This window comes from Euphorbia lathyris, chromosome 8, assembly GCF_963576675.1.
Source record: "Euphorbia lathyris chromosome 8, ddEupLath1.1, whole genome shotgun sequence".
Taxonomy (NCBI): Eukaryota; Viridiplantae; Streptophyta; class Magnoliopsida; order Malpighiales; family Euphorbiaceae; genus Euphorbia; species Euphorbia lathyris.
Window position 1 is genome coordinate 8569340 of NC_088917.1, and position 6000 is coordinate 8575339.

Sequence of the window (6000 nt, forward strand, 5' to 3'; positions counted from 1 at the left end):
AAGTTCAGTGGTTATACCGTTAAGAATTGAAGTTCAGTGACTACAATGTTAAAATGGATAAAGTTGAGTGGGCATGGGTGTAATTTACCCAATATATATATATATGAGAAATGATAAACTCTTTAATTTAAGTCGTATTATCGTGTCAAAACTCATTACATGTATTGATAATCCGGGTTTAATTAATTTCCTTCTTTATCGGTACAAATTTTATAATGGTTCGGGTTTAAATGGACGTAGCAAATAGAAACTAGTGTTGTTAGATCCGAACCGAACCAACTAGACTGACCAGAAACCGGTTTGGATTATGTTAAGTTTATAAATCTTTAAAAACCTGTCAAGAACTGAAGTCAACTCGAAACCTGGCGGTCCAACCATAACCCGAAGTGATCCCGTTTTTATTTTTATTTTAAAAATAATAATTAAAGAAAGGTGTTAAAAGTATTTTCCGAACCCTTCAGTAAAGTACATGCAAAAGAGAACAGATGGTCAAAGGGAGCTGGAGTTTGGCGAACTCATTTCGATGTCTAAGTAAGGGTTTGTTTGTTTTACCTATTGTTTGTTGTTTGTTGTTTACTGTTGGAAAAATCTGCTTTTCCAAAAAATAAGGATTTCTTGCTTTTGTAAAATGCTACTTTTCAGGTGTAAAAGACAACTTTTAAAGTGAAAAGACAAACAGGAGATTGAAAAGTAGCAACCAAACACCCCACTAAAAGATTTTTTTAGAATTGAAGGGATTGAACACTTGTATGTGTAATGATTTTAACGTACCTTTAATGTTTGGCATATCTATTCTATTTATAATACTTCTGCCGAGTCCCTCCTATTCTAGGAATCCTTCATTTATTGAAAGTCCTTCTATTCAATTATCGGGTTCGGTTCAATAACCGGCTTTTGGTCAATTTTGCTCACCCCTAAATCTAAAGTTTCATTAATTAAAGACACGACCATGCGAGAGATAAAATTAATTTGGCTTAATACATCATTTGCCTCCTGAACTTGTCCAAAAAATTTGATTGGCTCCCTGAACTTTCAAAGTGTTCCGATGGCCCCCTGAACTTGCATAAAATGTTCAGTTAGGCCTCTAAACTTGCGTAAAATGTAATCAATTGATCACTCGGTCGTAAAAAAAGTAAGTTAAATGCGGAAGATGTATTCCACGCATCTTAGAATGTTATTACATAATTAAAAAATAGATTAAAAAGGAAGTTATTGCTTGCTCAACTATACAACTTGTCTTCTCTAATATTAGAATCGTATACTCTGATTTTGGTCGTTTTACTTTTTGTAAGACTCGTGGAATACATCTTCCACATTTAACTTACCTTTTTTACGACCGAGTGATCAATTGATTATATTTTACACAAGTTCAAGGAGCTAACTGAACATTTTATGCAAATTCAGAGGGCTATCGGAACACAGGGGTCAATCAAGCTTTTTGGACAAGTTCAGGAGCAAATAATGTTTAAGCCAATTAATTTAGACCGATAATAATAATAATAATATTTTATATCTTATCCCTTATTTATATATATATATATATATATATATGGAAGTCAATAATGTTTTTTAGCAAGTTCCCCAAGTTCACTCTATGACCTATTCTACACGGCTCACTGTCTTTTTTTCAAAGACTTATATATGGATTGCAACTTTCCCAACTTGACTCAATGACCTATTCTACACGTTCTTACAATCAAATGTCCAAACACAGTCGTCGCTGCTATCGAGAAGGTCGGAACTGATTTTTCTGACTTTGGATCACTTATTCATAGATGTACTTTAAACTCAGGTATGGACATGACTGGTCTTGAATATAGGTCAGGAGTGCGGCCGTTCAGGAACCAGTGCGAAAAGAGCTCAATTTTATAACTTTATATAATAATTTTTTTTATTATAAATGTAGTTATAATACTTATTCAGGCTTAAAGTGATATAGATTAAATTGATGTGGATGTTTTAATCTTAAACCAACAAAGATTACAAACTTCTCAAGCTAAACTATAAGAATGAATAACCCCAAATTGGATAAATCCAAATCTCTCAAGGAGACTAAAATGTTTAATTCAATAAAATTCGGTTTCATTAAAATAAGAAGTATATATACCCCTTTTCTAATTCAAGCAAAAGTACTAAAATGTCTCATTAGGGCTACAAGCAAGTAATAAATCCTAAGGATAGGATACGAATAAATATCTAGAAGGATAGGGAGGTAAATATGATGAATGACAAAGTGGTAAATAGTCAAGTGGCAAGACCGTAAATATCATGTGGAAACACTTGTCTCCCATGGCATCAACTTGACGGAGAATGCAGCATAAATGACTCCCCCGTGTCATATGACTCGCACGATGTGTTAGTCCTTTGTTGGATTCTTGAAGTTCTTCGGCCTTACTTCGCACGTCGTGCTGTGTGGCATGTCGGGTGGCACGTCGTGCGAAATATGACTCGGTGTGCCATTCTTTTTCTAGCCCTTCCTCTTCTCAGCTTTATTAGTGGCACGCCGTGTGGCATGTGACTCGGTGTGCCACACTGATTCTGGTCCATCCGTGGTTTCGGCTCCTTTGGTGGTACGACATGTCACATCAGTTCTTCCCTTTGGGTACGTGAACTTTGCCTCGTCTCTCTCCCGCGGTAACCCATCGCTCTTGATCTCTCCCGTTATGGGTCTCGTGCTAGGGGTGTCCGCATCATAAAGGAGACAAAATAGTGTGATATTTTAGGTCTGAATGAGCTTAAATTTCTATTCTAACCTTTTAAGTAAAATTTTTTATTTGTACTTTATTTTGTCTAAAGTTCATAAAGTGACAATATCGCCCCTGGATATGGGTTATATTGTATTTTTCATCCGTGGACAAGCTAACTCGCTGACTGTGTTGCTCATTGTTTTGTTCATTTTTATGATAATGCTACTTTTTGGCTTGAGGGCGTCCATTGTTAGACCTCTTGTTTCTCTTGTTTGATGATCTTTGAATCCTTGATTTATTAAGTGGATAACTATTCATAGCCCTAATTTCCTACCTTTAGCTTCTAACAAAGATGGAAATACCCTTTACTCAAAAACCCAAATCCTCTCAACTCTTCAAATCCTTTAAAATTCTAAACTCAAATCCGGACAAAAACTATGGATCGGGTGAGGGGCGACAAAGGAAAGGGACTTATGGTACGTGATTTCGACTGATTTGGATGCTTTTTATACGTATTTTCGATTCAATTTATGGGTTTTTTTTTTTAAATCTGAATCGAAAGCACCGGGCCCACGAACATCACGCCGTCACATGTGGTGAGGCGTATTAACATCACGCCTCACCACAAGTGGCGGCGTGATAGCAATACGCCTCACCACAGGTGACGACATGATGTTCATACGCCGTCACCTGTGGAAAGGCGTAATAGCATCACACCCTCACCTATGTGAGGGCGTGATGCTCATACGCACATGTGGACGAAAACAGTTTTTTTATGTTTAATTTAATTTAGTTAAATTTTTTTATTTTTATTTTGTTAATTTTAATTAATTTTTTTTTATTTTTAATTTGTAATTTAAATTATTTGTATTCAGTTAGAATAATTTTTTTAGAATATAGTTAAATAATATTTAGTTAGAATAATACATTATTTTTAAAAAAATAATATTTAGTTAGATGAATATTTAATTAGACAAATAATATTTGTATACAATTTCTAATTTCATAAAATAATATGGTCAATACGTATAGAGGGAGAGTGTAGCCGGAAAATCCATACCGTCAGCAGCGAGGCAGCTAGATATGGATGTCGATGATACACCACGTCATACGAGAGCGCATGGTGTTGATGTATCAGACCGTAGACAAAGAGCGGCTGAGACGCAGCAATTGCGGATGGCTTAAATAGATCAGTCTGTATTGGGTCAACCCGAGTTGGGGGGAGAGGAGGCGGATGATTCGGAAGACCGAGATCCTGATTATGAGGTTGTCGATGAGTATTTTCAGGAGTTAGCCGAGGCATAGCGACGACATGGATCTGAAGATGATGATGGTGATGATGATGATGATGATGATGTGCAGCCGACTCAGGGCTCGAACAGACAGTGCAGTGGTGGTTGATTTACTAGTAAATGTATTAATTATAGTATAATATTATTTAAAATTGAATATTATTTTTAGTTTAGTTTAGTATTATTTATAGTTTAATATTATTTAAAATTTAGTATTATTTCTAGTTTAGTTTAGTATTATTTAAAATTTAGTATTATTTATAGTTTAATATTATTTAAAATTTAGTATTATTTAAAATGTGGATTACTATTTATAGCTCTAATTTCCTACCTTTAGCTTCTAACAAAGACGGAAATACCCTTTACTCAAAAACTCAAATCCTCTCGACTCTTCAAATTCTCTCAAATTCTAACTCAAATCGGACAAAAACTATGGATCGGGGGAGGGGCATCAAAGGAAAGGGACTTATGGTACGTGATTTCGACTGATTTGGATGCTTGTTATACGTATTTTCGATTCAATTTGCTGCTTTTTTAAAATCTGAATCGCGGCACCGGACGCACGAACATCACGCCTCACCACAGGTGCGGCGTGATAGCCATACACCTCACCACATGTGATGGCGTGATGTTCATACGTCGTCACCTGTGGTGAGGCGTAATAGCATCACGCCCTCACCTATATGAGGGTGTGATGCTCATACGCCCGTGTGGGCGAAAACAATTTATTTTGTTAATTTTAGTTAAATTTTTTTTTAGTTTGTAATTTAAATTATTTGTATTTAGTTAGAATATTTTTTTAGAATATAGTTAAATAATAATTATTTAGAATAATAAATTATATTTTTAAAAATAATATTTAGTTAGACGAATGATATTTGTATACAGTTTATAATTTCAAAAAATAATGTTGTCGATACGTGTAGAGGGAGAGTGTAGCTGGGAAATCTATCCCATCAGCAGCGAGACAACTAGATATGGATGCCGATGATACACCACGTCATACGAGAGCGCGTGGTGTTGAAGTATTAGGCCGTAGACGGAGAGCGACTGAGACGCAGCAATTGCGGACGGCTCAAATAGATCAGCCTGTGTTGGATCAGCCCGAGTTGGGGGGGGGGGGAGAGGAGACGAATGATTCGCGAGACCGAGATCCTGGTTATCGATGAGTATTTTCAGGAGTTAGCGAGGCGCAGCGACGGTAGGGATCTGATGATGATGATGATGTGCAGCCGACTCAGGGCTCGAGTAGACAGCGCAGAGGTGGTCGATTTGCTAGTACATGTATTATTTATAGTATAATATGATTTAAAATTGAATATTTTTAGTTTAGTTTAGTATTATTTAAAATTTAGTATGATTTATAGTTTAATATTATTTAAAATTTAGTATTATTTATAGTTTATTATTATTTAAAATTTAGTATCGTTTATAGTTTAGTATTATTTAAAATTTAGTATTATTTAAAAACTTGGGCTATGTTTAACAACACCCTTTAAATAAGGTTAAAATAGTAAAATGTATTATTTTATCTTTATTCCTATCCCACGTACCAAACATTGAATAATAATTCTCGACTATCATATTTTTATCCTTATCCCTATCCCAATAGAATATCAAACGGCCCCGTAATTGTTTAACTTCTACCTTCCACCGTCCTCATAATAGCAAAGCCGCTTCTTATCCCCTTTTTCTTTTGTTGATGCTGTTAAATGATAGAACAAACAACTATTTCCGGTGCAATCTCCACAGGATCGATCCCTAATTTCTGATGTGGGCGGTTGCTTTGCCGTCAAGATTCCCCAGTCCCTATATGATGAGCGTTTGGTTACATTTAAGCATCCAGAAACCCTTTTTCGTGTTGCTGATAATTTAACGGAAGCGATTCTTCATGTTTGTTTCGTGTGTTTCCTTGTTTCTGATATCTTTTGAATTGGTTGCAGTAATTTCTTATTGAATCTTCGTTTTTTTTATGTATTATTGCTTTAATGTAGAAAACGAGAATTTCATCAAAAAATTTT